Source organism: Megalobrama amblycephala, linkage group LG5 (assembly GCF_018812025.1).
Source record: "Megalobrama amblycephala isolate DHTTF-2021 linkage group LG5, ASM1881202v1, whole genome shotgun sequence".
Lineage (NCBI taxonomy): Eukaryota > Metazoa > Chordata > Actinopteri > Cypriniformes > Xenocyprididae > Megalobrama > Megalobrama amblycephala.
In genome coordinates, this window is record NC_063048.1 from 24800897 (window position 1) to 24817440 (window position 16544).

At 39.6% G+C, this 16544-nt stretch overlaps 1 pseudogene; it reads left to right on the plus strand.

Moving 5' to 3' along the window:
* Positions 1-592: 592 nt before the first annotated feature.
* The window catches only part of LOC125268874, a 118073-nt pseudogene continuing 102121 nt past the window's right edge, over positions 593-16544 (plus strand).

Sequence of the window (16544 nt, forward strand, 5' to 3'; positions counted from 1 at the left end):
GAACATTCAAGCATGAAAACCCATATTAGTAGAGCCCAAAAACAAAATACAAGGCTTTACAAGACTTTGTAAAAGGGCATAGTATTTGCTCTTTAATAACACTGCTAATATATTGATGTTAATGTAAGGTATAGAGTTTTAATATGGGCCAGATATATTAGCAATAACATTCAAATAGTTATCAGGGTGTCGGTGTCATCAAGAATTTTACTATCAGTGCATCTTTAGGCGAGGTATATGTCATTCCATTGTAAATGGCCTGTGCAAATCTGTATCAGATGTCAGGAAAGGTTTTACTGTTTCAAAGGAAATCAGAGCTTAACGTTTGTGATGTAGTCTTCAGCATAGCGTCATGGCTTGATGTTGACAGTGATATGATTTATTTTTTGGTGATTCCCCATTACCAAAACTAATGTTTCTTTCATGTGCTTTTAGATGGAGAATGAATGGTGAAAGGAGGAGAACAACAGATTGCTGATGTCCACGTGACCTGCATACCTATACCATACCATATATACCATATACCATACCACCTATACCATATAGATCTTCTTCACAATCTGAACTATTGTCCAGCTCATAAATTGATGCTTTCTTATTGGGGCATTACATCTCTCCGTTCCTACACCAACCCCTAACCCTACCCGATAAACACTATTCCCACTACTAAATACCCGTTAAAATAACTTTATTTCATTTTTATTTCAAATAAACGCTTCTCTGAGCTGATATGCGATCATAAAGAAGAGTTAGTTATTATCAGTGTAAATAGCCTCTGCAAACAAGGTGTGCCAACCTATGATGGACCAGTTGACTCATATAATCCATTCGCAAGGTCTACACTGTACAAAACTTGATACGCAATGACAATGTGACATTCTGACTGTTTTGGGTGTGCCATTGGTGCTTGGACCCATATGTTATTGCTTGCACCTGTGTGTAGGCACGTACAGTCTGTTCTCTCAAAGCGGGAGTCTATGGCAGCCCATTGAATTATATGCTAACAAGTGCACAGCTAATTTTGAGTTTCTACTTCAAACCCTATAGCAACAGTTTAAATTGCACAAAGTTTTTGCTTACATCTTATAAACCCATGTGGTCTAGAAACAATATTGTACAGCATTAGAACTGCATGATTAATTGTTACTTTATTTATTTATTTATTTATTTTTTTATAAAAGATCGCGATCTTGATTCAAACACCTGCATGATCTCATTCCTAAATGATAATGATTAGGTTATGTCTATTAACTTTTTTTTTTTTTTGCAAGTTCTTGCATGCATATTTTTTTTTAAGTAAATTTCACATATCAAATTAAGTAAACTAAGTTAAGTAAAATTAACAAAGAAAATAAGTCATTTTAACTTAGCCAGTAGGCTAAAAGGTTGAGTAATTTCTACTTGGTTCAAGGTTTCTGTGCGATACATTTTACTAAAACAATATAACACTCAATTAAACCATGCTTTTAAAGTGTTTACTTAGAAACATCTAAGTAAATAATACAATAGATATTGTGTAGACACCATATTTACATATTAGAAGTAACATGGATCCTGAACACAGAGACCTCAATACTTGGTACACAATACGCAATGACGGTAACATTCGATTGATCATTTTTGAATATGAATGTGACATTTTGAGTAGAAAATTAATCCAAATATCACAAAATGGCAAGTTACTAAACCTAACAACAAAAGAAATGATAAAAGTGTATATACAGCTGGAAAACAGCGAAAAATCAACCTCATTAATTATTATTTAAGGACCAGTGTATGATGGGAACACCAGTATCAGAAAAGCTGAGTAGTTTTGCTTAATTTTATAATGTTGATATTACTCTTTAATTTCTACAAGCTGGAATTTAGTACTACTCAATTCAATAGTAGAATTTACTTTGTTTTTTTAATTCTTGCCTGAACTAACTTTATGTAGTTTGTATATAAACACTGATGTCTACGGCAGCGATCAAAATAAAGGAAATCACTTTTTGAAAGGAACTTAATTCAACTAAAGACTTTATATTACATCGTTACACCAGTAGGTGGTATTTGTCATTGAAGATTCAAGAGATTTGTTCAGGAACGCTGGTTCATCTAGTAATTTTGAATTGAAGTATTTATGAGTCAGTCATTGAATTATAAATTCAAACTGATCTTTTTTTAAAAAAAAAAAAAAAAAAAGAAAGAAAAAAAAAGAATTCTAATTAATTAAATTGAAATAAAATTTTAAATTGACTGCAGCAATTATCCTAACATTTTGTCAGAACCTCTAGTAAATGACATGTTATTTTGTTTAGTTGTCTGTTTGGAATCGTGGGAGAAATGTGTGATTCTCAATTTATCCTGAATCGTGCAGTTTTACGCAGCATTATGTAAATATCTCAAATATAGGATGCCAACAGAAAACACCTCTTTATATTTTGGTCAGTAATATCTACTCTTCCTCCCACACTTAACAAAGTTTCCTGCATCTTAGAGAAGTATGACTAACCATATGGACCATAACTCCTACATGCACTCAATATAATTATATCTTGTAGTATGATGGCCTTTTGAGAGGATTCAAAACAAACATGTCATTTTTATACTGGGTAAATGCAAGGATGTTTTTATGCATTAATAACAATTAGAAAACATTTCTCTATTTTTGTTGACATTTTGTTGTCAGTTGGACCAAAAGACACATGCTGACCCATCTATTTCATATGGTACTCAGGGCGTCATGCTGATGCATTTTAAGAATATTGTTGGGACATTAACGCATGATACATGCTAAAAGTGCAGTGTGTATTTAGAAATGACACCAAGCCTAGTTATTACTTCATGCTAGTAAACGGCCGGTGGATCAGATATCAAAATAAGTGGACTTGTGGTTAAAATGAAAGCCATTTGCTATTTATATGACAACTGATAAATATCTAGTAGCTACTTAAGAATATCTAGTGCTTAACACAATTCTTTGTGGTTAAGTGAAAGAAAAATTTATTTCATAGCATAAGTAAAAACAGTGTGTTCAGAGTGGCTTGGGCATTAAACCCAAACTCCTTTTTTTCACCCAGCTCTAATCTCTAATATTCCTCTTTCTTTTTAGCTTTCAGTCGTGCATCACTGTCCTGTGAGGGCTATCCCATTGATCTCCGCTGCCCTGGAAGTTATGTCATCATGATTGAAACTGTTAACTACGGCCGCACAGACAACAAAATATGCGCCGCTGACCCGTTCCAGATGGACAACACTAATTGCTACCTCCCGGATGCCTATAAAATCGTATCTCAAAGGTAAAGGTTTGTGTGCCAAGCATTGCCTGTAGTCCAAATGTGGATTCTATTTCCTTGTTTCCTATGCGGTTGTAGATACTGAAGTTTGCTGAGCGAATGTTTTTGTCATTGTTTCTTTTAGTGTTCTGTTGCTAGGTGATTACAGAAATGCTCTACACTCTAAAAACACTGTAAAAAGATTTGGAAATAAAACAAGATTATTGGAGTGTTTTACAAGAAAATACCATTACTATTCTTTTTTACTTCAGAATTGAATTTTCAATTCAATGTGATACTTGAAAATTTTTATTTGTAATTATTTGCATTTCTGAGTGAAAATTGTTTCAAAGTAAATCCTACATATTCATTTTTATTCATTGACGTTTTAGCATGTAAACTCAAGTTCAAGTTCCTTTGTTTTAACTGATTGTTCTACACAGTGTTTTTGGACCTGTTATAAAGTAGACAAAGATAGTCAAAGGTCTGCCTTCATATTATATTATTTATAAATTATATTACGTTATCATATTATATTTATATTATATTGTAAATAATTTTATAAATATTAATATTTATTATATACAAATTATTATTTTTCACAGCGATAAATTAGCATATGGGCTTATTTTATTTTAATGTTTATAATTATTTTAGTTTTTAATACTTTATTATTATATTATATACCATTCGATTCTAAGTAAAAATAAAAAATTATGTATTAGGCTAACACTATCTGTATATTCTAACAGCGCATTGTTGCACACTGTATAGCTTTGTCACCGCAATGAGGGATTCATCCCGCAAAAATGGTGCCAGCCCTGCTATTGGGATATCAGGGTTTAGAGAGAGAATAAAATGAAACATAACATAATGTTTTGTTTTTGAGATTGAAAATGCAGTATCCACCAAGTTAAAGTCAGCATGAAACGATAGTTGCGATAGTCTGTTCTTCCCTAAATGTCTTCTAGAACAAGAACAAATGAATTTGATCCAATCAGGAATTGATTAGATAGTTGGATGGTTGTAGTTTGCCATTGGTGAGTGACAGGTTGCCCCGCCCTCGTCATCAGAGAAGAGATGTTGCTGCAAGAGGGAGGGGAAGTTATTTTCATTCAAGATTATGAGGCACATGCATTTAAAACAATATTCATGTGCACAGATTAATCTTTTTTTTTTTTTTTTTTTTTTTTTTTTTTTTGGGTGAACTGTCCCTTTAATGCCATGTTCTCAATGACTGAATGAGTAACATTGCCAGGGTCAAAGTTTAACCTATGACAGCCGAATCTTCAGTTTTCTGCAGCAATCATATAGACATGTTCATCTGATTTGATTGGTTAATGCAGTCTTACCATTACCTATGAACTGCATCACAGAAAAGGAAATTCGTAGATTGTATTTATATTCAGTGCTGCTGGAGAATTTGAATGTCCTTTAGGGTTTTCTTCATTTTTTTATATTCCCTGTCAGAATAGCTTGCAGTTGGCCCGAATGAATGAAATGAATTAATGAAATTTCTTGTTTTTTTTAATTATTTTCTTTTCCTGGTTAGCCCATAGCCAAGCTGTTTGCTGGTTAACATCTAGGATGTGTAATCATGGCATGAATACAGCCCGCCTCAGTGTTTTAGAATGTGATGCAAAGAAGGTGCAATTAACATAAATAATAAAAGATGTCTTTATGCCGAGGCGAATATTCATAAGCTTGATGGACACATAACAGATACAAGGGTTTGGGATAAGGTCATGTAGGGCCATAATGTGAAGTCGTATCTTCAAATCTCAGGAAAGGTGTATTGTTGAATAAACCCTTGAGGCAGTTCATTTGGTGAACTGGCGGTTAATTTGTATGAATTTGTACCATTTTGAATATTTTTGTACAATCTGTTTATGCCCTACTGATGGTTAGGTTTAGGGGTGAACTCCAACTTAAACTGAATCTTTTCACATCAAACTAAACAGAATGACTGAAACCTGACTTTTAATTAATCACCACAAAAATGCCATGAAGTTAAGCACTCAAATCAGAAGTAATCATTCACACTTTATATTAATGTTACATTTTCTTTTAAAATAAATGGAGTAATCATAATTTTATTTACTGATAGCATAATATACTCTAGTAAACTAACTGTGAGAATAGTAAACACCTCTCCGGGAAGTTTTGTCCATTAATTCTTCTCATTAATGCTTGGTTTTTTAGGTGTAACAATCGGACTCAATGTGTTGTCGTCACTGGCTCGGATGTCTTTCCTGATCCGTGTCCTGGGACATACAAGTATCTTGAGGTCCAGTATGAATGTGTGCCATACAGTAAGTTATCTTCTTACAAATATTCTGTAATACTGCACATGATACCAAATAATAATGAGTTTATCTTGTTTATTTTACTGTAAATTGTTTGCCAAGTAATGCTGAAATGTGACATTATGGAATTTGGTATGATTTAAGACGTTTTAAAAAAAAACACTTAAAGGATTCATTCTTTTTTAAATGAAAATTAGCCCAATCTTTACTCAACCTCAAGCCATCCTAGGTGTATATTACTTTCCTCTTTCTGTTGAACACAATCGGAGAAATATTAAAGGTGCCCTAGATTCAAAAATTGAATTTACCTCGGCATAGTTGAATAACAAGAGTTCAGTACATGGAAATGACATACAGTGAGTCTCAAACTCCATTGTTTCCTCCTTCTTATATAAATCTCATTTGTTTAAAAGACCTCCAAAGAACAGGCGAATCTCAACATAACACCAACTGTTACATAACAGTCGGGATCATTAATATGTACGCCCCCAATATTTGCATATGCCAGCCCATGTTCAAAGCATTACACAAGGGCAGCCAGTATTAACGTCTGGATCTGTGCACAGCTGAATCATCAGACTAGGTAAGCAAGCAAGAACAATAGCGAAAAATGGCTGATGGAGCAATAGTAACTGACGTGATCCATGATAGCACTATCAAACTCATTCAGAATCAAATGTAAACATCCAAATAAATACCATACTTACGCGATTAGACATGTTGCATGACGAACACTTTGTAAAGATCCATTTTGAGGGTTATATTAGCTGTGTGAACTTTTTTTATGTTGTTTAAGGCAAGCGCGAGCTCTTGGGACGTCGAGCACGAGAATTAAAGGGGCCTGAATCAGCGCATTTATAATGATGGGGGTATTTTGAGCTGAAACTTCACAGACACATTCAGGGGACACCTTAGACTTATATTACATCTTTTAAAAACATGTTCTTCGGCACCTTTAATATATATCCTGACACATCCGAGCTTTATAATGGCAGTCAATGGGGACAACGAGTATGAACAGAAGAAAGTGCCTCCATCCACATCCATCCATCATAAACGTACTCCACACGGCTCTGGGGGGTTAATAAAGGCCTTCTGAAGTGAAGCGATGCGTTTGTGTAAAAAAAACATATCCATATTTAATAAGTTATGAAGTAAAATATCTAGCCTCCACCAGACCGCCTTCCGTATTCAAGTTACGATGTGTAAACTGGTGTCGTGTCAGTTACTCTTTTTCCGTAGGTTGAATAGGGAAGGCGGTCTGGTAGAAGCTAGTAGGCCGTAGCGTAAGCTTTTTGAACTGCAAGAGTTTTACACTTTCTTCGTACGTTGAATACGGAAGGCGGTCTGGCGGAAGCTAGATATTTTACTTCATAACTTGTTAAATATAGATATTTTTTTGACACAAACGCATTGCTTCGCTTCAGAAGTACTTTATTAATCCCCCGGAGCTGTGTGGAGTACACGTTTATGATGGATGGATGGATGGATGGATGGATGGATGGATGGATGTGGATGGAAGCACTTTCTTCAGCTCATACTCGTGACCCCTGTTCACTGCCATTATAAAGCTTGGATGCGTCAGGATATTTATTAATATTTCTCCAATTGTGTTCATCATAAAAGAAGAAAGTCACATACACCTAGGATGGCTTGAGGGTAAGTAAAGCTTGGGCTAATTTTCATTTGAAAGTGAACTAATCCTTTAAGCCACATAGGTATGTTTTGATGGTGAATAAGTTTTAGCACTTCACAAAATACTTCAAGTAAATGTATTTATCAGGTATCAGGTTGAGTGCAGTTCTGTGTCGAATCCTAACATCATAGCTCTGTTCCAAAACTTAGTGAGCTGCCCTGCTGTCTGCTACCTACATAGGTAGCATCCTAATTGAAAAGGATCTTTGTAAATGATTTCACACTTTCAGCAGCTCTATCTAATAGAGTAGCAGCTCTATTAACAGTCACTGTTGATGTCACCATGTTACCAAGCAAACAACGCAATGATCTAATAATAAGTACATTAATAAAACCACAAACCAATTATAGGTGAAATACTGCATTTTACTGTGTAGAATACAGGTGAATACATTTTATGTAGTCTTTATAAATATAATTTTCCTGGATCTTGAATGAAAATTTTTGGTGTAGCATTCTTATTTGTGTAAAAAAAAACATGCAATGCTGCCATAGGTTTAGACCAACATTTGGCATTGTAGCTATAGTTGCATTCCTATGTTTCCATCCACCTATTTTTATGCGCATTTTAGGATATCCATAAAAATAAACTCTGGATGGTAATGCCAAGATATTGATAATGCAAAAATATTACAAATGCTCATAAAAAATGTATGTGCTCAGTTGAGGTGGATTAATTTTTTCTTTGATAAGAATATATGCACATAAACTACGATGCAAACATATAGAAATCTCTTGATGCACAACAGAAAATTCATGTGACTTTGCCTCAACAGTGACATTGAATGTGGCTGGATAATTGGACTAACCAGAATCTCAAATGTTGGTTTGGTGGTTCTGAAATGACCAAAGTCTGTCCTCAGAATGATTTGTTTTAATTCCCTCCCAGAAGTGTGTCACACAATTGCGTTCACACACAGCCGCATCCAAACACAAGATAACATGACAATGTTTATTGCGTTTCGTCTGCCGCTCTGAGACGCAAGTCATTTATAACGGAGAAAAAAAGAGCCACAGTTTTTTATTTTAATTTGTGCATAAGTTAAATTCACACAACATTAGATGGAAACGTAGCTTATGAAGCCTTTAAATGCTGTGTATATACACTAGGAAGCTCATTAGGATTTGGAACAGAGCCACTGTCTGTTTCAGCATTTAGCTTCGTGCCATTGTTTCTCTATCAGTGATTAAATGGAAATGTGTTTACTCTGTGTTTAATATTTTCAGCTTACCTTTTGGATTTCTAATTCTCTGTCCAGTTCTGCAGCTGTTAGCTCTGATGGCTATTGCACCTTTGGGGAATAACAAAATTCTCTTCTTTGTTGTCTCTTCTACAGATGCTTTGTTTCTTGTATTTGTCTCTCTATTGAAAGCCTTTACATTTGCAGATGGTTGTTTCAGGACCATATCCATTTCCTGTTTTGGCACTGATTTTCTCAAAGAGCATATGTCTTCTGATGGAAGTTATGGAAGTTATATTTTACTTTTTCAGCCTGTAGGTTTAAGGTTAAATTAAGCCTTCCCCATGTTGATGGGCTTAATTTTACTTTTATTCATCAATGATGCATTGAATTGATCCAAAGTGACAGTAAATACATTTAGAATGTTAAAAAAGAATAACATAAAGTAAATGCTTTTAATCAAATGTTTCACCATTTCCACAGAAATATGAAACAGCACAACTTTGTTTTCTTGAGCAGCAAATCATAATATTAGAATGATTTCTGAAGGATTATGTGACACTAAAGACTGGAGTAAAGATGCTGAAAATTCAGCTTTGGATCACAGGAATACATTACATTTTAATATATATTCACATAGAAAACAGCTATTTGAAATTAATTTAAATATTAATGTTTTACTGCATTTTTGATCAAATAAATACAGCCTTGGTGAGCACAAGAGACTTCTTTCAACTGCATTAAAAATGTTACTGACCCCAAACTTTAGTTCACTTTTCTTGCCTGAGGTGCAAAGAAAACTTTTATTTTTTTTTTTTTATTTTTTTTACATTATACATTAAAAACCAAGCAGAAGACTGCTTACAATCCAAACGGTTTCTTTGGCAGTGGATTGAATGGATGAACTTTGCAGTAAGCAGTAATTGTGCTATGTCTAGCACACGCTTACCTCTCTTTCAAATAATTAATACAAATAAATAAGACTAATGCACATACACTGTCACTTAATTAATATTCATGATCCAAGCCTTCAAATTGTTCCAACAGCCCTGATTTTTAAATGTTGTAGTATCAGTTTCTTTTTCAGCATTCTTAGTTTTTTGTAGTATTTAAATTGTCCTAAAATACATTTTAATTGACACATTCATATTGAATTAATATAAGCTCATGTATATCAATTTATCTAGCATGTTACACGCCTATTCATGTATTATTAGGTTGTTGTTGTTTTTTTTGTGGCAGTGTATGATTCATGTCAAAAAATTAATAGAGTTGTTCAGTTGTAATATTATCTATTCTTAGATAATATCCATAACTTCTAATTTTACATCTTTTTTAGTGTTTGAAAGAAAGGTTTGTGTGCTTTTCAAAATACCTATTATCTGTGTACCTCTTTATCTTGCAGTTTTTCTTTCTCCTGCTCTCTTTACCACTCTAATAGCTTCTTTCTTTATTGCTAAGTGTCCACTGATAGCAACATGATTAATTAAACCCTATTCTCGGTAACACAGGTGCAACACTAAAAGCATTTTCCCTGAACAGTTTTTTTTTTCTGCATGTGCTGTATACATTTCATCACTGGATGGTTTCTTATTTGACGTAAATGCTTTGGCCTGTATATATAAATGTAGTTTTTTTTTTTTTTTTTTTTTTTTTTAGGGGGTGGGGTGGGGGGGTCCTCTTCTAATCTTTTCTCTCCCTTGACTCTCTTTTCATTCTCTTGTTTTTCCACGGCTCAAATAGAAGTGGAGCAAAAAGGTAAATGACTGCCACAAACCAAAAAGCCCAAAAGTGTTTTTGGCTTTTGCAACAAATACGACAAAACCCGCCCCATACTGTTGACGTAAAAGAATCATTGCTATTAACGTAGATATTCCAAAATGAATTTTATCTGTCCATTAGTGTTGTTTCTCTCATCTTTTCTCATTTACAGGGCTTTTTCCCTTTTGTCTGTTCCTCTCAGTTAAACTTGTTTGCCAACAATCTCAGGGAGCAAGGCCACCTCAAACAGTCCATGCAGTTTCTCCTACTTAACCTTTCGTTTTCTTTTGACAATGCACACACCACCAGATATGACACTGCTAAAATTATATTGTGGTACATTAGCCTCAAAAATCCTTACACATACATTGGACCCAAAGAATGCATAGAAGATCATTACATAGTGCATTACTGGTTCATTTTCTAACTCTAGTTCTTGCCTCTTGACCTTTTTCCCCCAGTTTTTATTTGCCCTGGGACTCTGAAAGCAGTAGGAGATCCAACCTTTGTCTTTGAGGCTGAACAGCATGCTGGAGCTTGGTGCAAAGACCCCCTGCAGGCAGGGGACAAGATCTACTTCATGCCATGGACTCCGTACCGCACTGACACTCTCATAGAGTATGCCTCACTCGACGACTTGCGAAGTGATCGACGGACAACTACCTACAAGCTTCCGCACCGCGTTGACGGAACCGGGTTTGTGGCCTATGATGGGGCCATCTTCTTCAACAAGGAACGCACTCGAAATATTGTCAAGTTTGACTTGCGCACACGGATAAAGTGTGGGGAGGCCATAGTTGCCAATGCCAACTACCATGACGTTTCACCGTATCGCTGGGGTGGGAAAACGGACATCGACTTGGCAGTTGACGAATGGGGACTGTGGGTTATCTATGCTACCGAGCAGAATAATGGACGTATCGTTCTCAGCCAACTCAATCCATATACTTTGCGCTTTGAGGCCACATGGGAGACCGTCTATGACAAACGCTCGGCCTCCAATGCCTTCATGGTGTGTGGCGTACTGCACGTGGTGCGTTCCACCTATGAGGAGAATGAAAGCGAGGCCAGTAAGAGCCAAATTGACTATGTGTATAACACCAAACTGGGGCAAGGGGAGTATATCAATATCCTCTTTCCTAACCAGTATCAGTACATTGCAGCTGTGGATTACAACCCCAGGGATAACCAGCTATATGTGTGGAATCATTTTTACATTCTACGATACGATCTCGAGTTTGGGCCACCCGATCCAGGCGAAGGTAAGACTCATTATTGTCTCTGGTTTTGTGTGGTGGTCCAATTTTTATGTCTGCAGAGCATAGGCTGCTATGGATGATTTACTTTTAATTTTGAGTACTGTAATGATACAAGTGTGTGTGATGGTGTAGAGACCCCTGGAGAGAGTCCTCTAAACCAAAATGGCTCAAGTGCAGGGGATTATTTAATCATTCTCATGTGTGATTGTTGCAGTGACTGCCTGTAAAGGCCAATTATCATAGTGAGGCAAGCAGGACACTCAGTGACTTGACTCAAGTGGCTGATGAGACTTTGCAGGCCTATTCCCCTCTATTATGGCATAACCCTGTAAACCTCACCCATAATTGCCATGTTTCGCAAAAGTACGTCATATCTGAAGAGATTAACCCTACTTAACTAAGTTGAAAATTGTCTCAAATTGTTCCCATAGAATCTGATTAAGTTCTTAGAGAATAGTATTTTCAGTTCATTTAGACAGTCTCAATATCATGTGGTGTGTGTTAAAGGAAAATGTATAGTTTGAAAATGATGCATTTATCATTGGCTGCATAAAGGTTCAAGGTATGACGGCCATAACCATATTAACCTCACTGCCAGGCTTAGACCTGCACCTGCAGCATTTTTACAAATGTACACAGTATGCGATAAGCTTATGACCCTACTTAGGAAAATCTATAGTCTCAACTAGTTGCCATTGCTACAGGACTGGTTTCTCCAGAAGTGTTGAAGGGATAGCAATTGCATGGCCAAATACATGCATCTTGCTTATGACCAGGCTTGAGGAATGACTTCCCAGGGAAGAAATGATCAGTCATCAAGAGCCATTAAATGTGTTTGTGCGCCATTATACAACACAGCTGTAACGAAGGTAGGACTCAGAGTAAGATCCAAATGCAGCGTTTTATTTGAAGTGAGCGTGGTCGTACAGGCAGGGTCAAACAGGAACAAACAGGAGCAATAAGGAACAGGCAGAGTCGTAGTCAGGGTACAGGCAAGGATCGAGGCAGGCAGCAATGGGTCATAAAACAGGAATCAGGCAGGAACAGTAACAAACAGGTAAACAGGGAAATAACGCTTGGAATTGTACACTGAGGAAACAAGACTTCGCGGTGAGGTGGTGTGTGTATGAGTCTTTTATAGTCCAGGTAATGTGTGGCAGCTGGGTGTGGTGATTAGTGTGGAGTGATTGTGAAGTGAGTGCAGGTGATGAGCAATGGAGGATCATGGGAAATGTAGTCCGGGATGTGACAGGAACAGACGTGATCGTGACATAACGCCCCCCTCCCGGAAGGCGCGTCCTCGCGGCGTAGATGACACCAATAGGGAGGGGGGGTGGGTGCATTGGAGCTCTAGTGGCGGACAGGAACGGAGTCTCCAATGCAGGTTCCCGGGCCGCCATGGCGGGTCAGGTGCTACGGGCAGCCATGGCGGGTCAGGTGCTACGGGCAGCCATGGCGGGTCAGGTGCCACGGGCAGCCATGGTGAGTCCGGAGTGTCAGAAGGCCATGGGGGATCAGGTGGCTTGGGTAACCTCGGCAGGTCAGGTGACTTGAGCAACCACGGCAGGTCAGGCGGGTCAGGTGGCTTGGGCAGCCACAGCAGGTCAGGTGGTCTGGGTAACCACGGTAGGTCAGGTGGTTTGGATAACCACGGTAGGTCAGGTGGTTTGGGTAACCACGGCAGGTTAGGGTCCATAAACGGCCATAATAGTTCAAAGGCCAATGACGGCAGTGGCCAGGCAGAGTGCCCACCCATAAGCTCCCCGCCCTCAGGTATACTGCCCCCCCCAAAAAGTTCTTGGGGATTTCAACGGGGTCTGTTGCGGCCTCGTGGGCAAGGAGTTCAGGTGGTTCCGGCAGGGCCAGGCGTTCGGGTGGTGCCGGCAGGGCGAGACGCCTGGGTGGCGCTGACAGAGCAAGGAGTTTGGGCGGCGTTGGCAGGGCTAGGAGCTTGGATGGCGCCGGCAGGGCCAGGAGCTCGGGTGGTGCTGGCAGGGCAAGGAGTTCAGGTGGTGCTGGCAAGGCAGGGAGTTCAGGTGGCGCCGGCAGAGCGAGAAGCGCAGGTGGCGCCGGCAGGGCAAGAAGCGCAGGTGGCGCTGGCAGGGCAAGAAGCGCAGGTGGCGCCGGCCGAGCAAGCAGCTTGGGCGTAAGAGGGGGAAGAACGGAAGAAGCCTTCCTCCTCCTCCTCCTCCTCCTCTTCCGAGGATGAGGCGATGCGGCCATCTTGTCCGTAGACACAGGCGATGTGGCCCTCTTGTCCGTAGACACAGGCGATGCGGCCATCTTGTCCGTAGACACAGGCGATGCGGCCATCTTGTCCGTAGACACAGGCGATGCGGCCATCTTGTCCGTAGACACAGGCGATGCGGCCATCTTGTCCGTAGACACAGGCGATGCGGCCATCTTGTCCGTAGACACAGGCGAACTTGAGAGCGTTGCAACCGGAGTACTTGAGAGCGTTGCAACCGGTTGGCTTGAGAGCGAAGCGGCCACCGGGCTTGAGTGCGAAGCGGCCGGCGGGCTTGAGAGCGAAGCGGCCACCGGGCTTGAGAGCGAAGCGGCCGACTGGTTTGAGAGCGAAGCGGCCGGCGAGGACTTGGGGATGCCAGCTGCTCGGACCGTAGTCAGTGGAGGATCAGCCACACTGGAACGCAACCCTCTCCGCTCCCGGACTGATTTAGAGACGTGACGTGACTCTGGGTGATCAGCGGCGACGTGACTTTGCTCTGGGCGATCAGCGGCGACGTGACGTTGCTCTGGGCGATCAGCGGCGACGTGACGTTGCTCTGGGCGATCAGCGGAGACGTAGCGTTGCTCTGGGCGATCAGCGAAGACGTGACGTTGCTCTGGGCGATCAGCGAAGACGTGACGTTGCTCTGGGCGATCAGCGAAGACGTGACGTTGCTCTGGGCGATCAGCGAAGGCGTGACGTTGCTCTGGGCGATCAGCGAAGGCGTGATGTGATGTTGTAATGGTAGCCGCCATTTTGTGAGGGTCCACTGGTGCGGCGGCCATTACGTGATTCACTGCGGTGTCGTGTTCCTCCGCGACTCCCACAGTAAATGGAGAACCAACTGACAACAGAGCATAGTCCATAAAACCGCAGAGTGATGAACGCGGTCCCTCTCGTCTTAATCTACTCTGGAGAGGTTGGTTGATGCCATCACAAAAAAAGTCAATAAGAGCACAGTCAGGCCAGTCTGCATAATGGGCAATATCCAGAAACTTCTGAATATGGTCCTCCAGGGTACTATTACCTTGACGAAGGTGGATGAGACATATAGCTGGGTCCATGCTGATGCTGAATGTGACGGAAACACTCACGGTAGCTGCTGGATCTTGGTGTGGCGAAGTCTTCTGTAACGAAGGTAGGACTCAGAGTAAGATCCAAATGCAGCGTTTTATTTGAAGTGAGCGTGGTCGTACAGGCAGGGTCAAACAGGAACAAACAGGAGCAATAAGGAACAGGCAGAGTCGTAGTCAGGGTACAGGCAAGGATCGAGGCAGGCAGCAATGGGTCATAAAACAGGAATCAGGCAGGAACAGTAACAAACAGGTAAACAGGGAAATAACGCTTGGAATTGTACACTGAGGAAACAAGACTTCGCGGTGAGGTGGTGTGTGTATGAGTCTTTTATAGTCCAGGTAATGTGTGGCAGCTGGGTGTGGTGATTAGTGTGGAGTGATTGTGAAGTGAGTGCAGGTGATGAGCAATGGAGGATCATGGGAAATGTAGTCCGGGATGTGACAGGAACAGACGTGATTGTGACAACAGCAGTACCCATTCTCACTAGGCCTGTTTCTGTCTGCTCTTGTAGTCTGCTGTCCCCCTTCTTAAATACTGCTTTAGTTACTATATCATAGGGCTGGGCAATATATCGCATGCGATTGTCACGTGCATTTCGTCAGTAAAGCCGGTTCCCTGATTACCGCTAAATCGCCATCACCTGCTTTCAAATGGAGCGGCATTTAATAGACAGAGCCGTAGATCACTGACCAGCTACGCAATATTGCGTTCATTATCGCAGATGAATCGCCTTCGATAATGAACGCGATATTGCGTAGCTTGTCAGTGATCTATGGCTCTGTCTATTAAATGCCGCTCCATTTGAAAGCAGGTGATGGCGATTTAGCTGTAATCAGGGAACCGGCTTTACTGACGAAATGCGCGTGACAATCGCATGCGATATATCACCCAGCCCTACTATATCATGATTGTGACTAAGCCATCTGACCAATCAGAGCAGAGGAAGCTCTCAGAAAGGAGGAGTTTGGAGAGACCAGACCCTTGATCAAAACTTTTTCAGACACTGTGAGAAAAGAGGTTATGCTGCAATGGATATTATAAGAAAATGAAAGTGTTTTTTTGACCCTGGCTACATGTAAACCTATTGTAGGAGACCCCCAAAACAAAATTAACAACCTTTAATATAGCATAAAAGGGGCACTTTATCACGGTTTCACACAGCAGCTTATATTGACCTTTTGAAAATTGCCCGTTATTAAAACAAAGAGACCTTGAACTGCTGAGAGTCTGAAATCTAAAAGTGACAGAGACCATGCCAAAACCAAATCTGAACCACACCATCAGTTATGATATTTTTATTTAATAATCCAAAATTTCTTCTGGAAAACTGGAGATTAAAACGTCTACATATGTATGTCTTCGGTGTACAGTTGAAAAAGAAAATCTACTTAAATTACTACATTTAAGGTAATTAAGCAACCCTCTATGCGCACCTTGGCAATAGAATCATTGGCAAGTAATTTTTTTTAGTTTACTCACCAGATTAATACATATATCCAAAAAATCAGCTTATCTTTGTAAAATTGCACAGCTTTTTACATTGAAGTTTCATTCATGTGATGGATTCATTAAGATACATTCATGATCTGAAAACCAAACTACTACACTTTTAACATCAGTCAGTGAAGCATTTTTTTTTTTACGATAGAACTTAATTAGAACTAATACGTGGTAACCATGAATGAAAATGTATGAATGCACATTTTTCGACATTTTACAACAAAGAATATCATTTACATTTAGTGTCAATGTAGCGACACTCTCAGCTGAGTGATTGC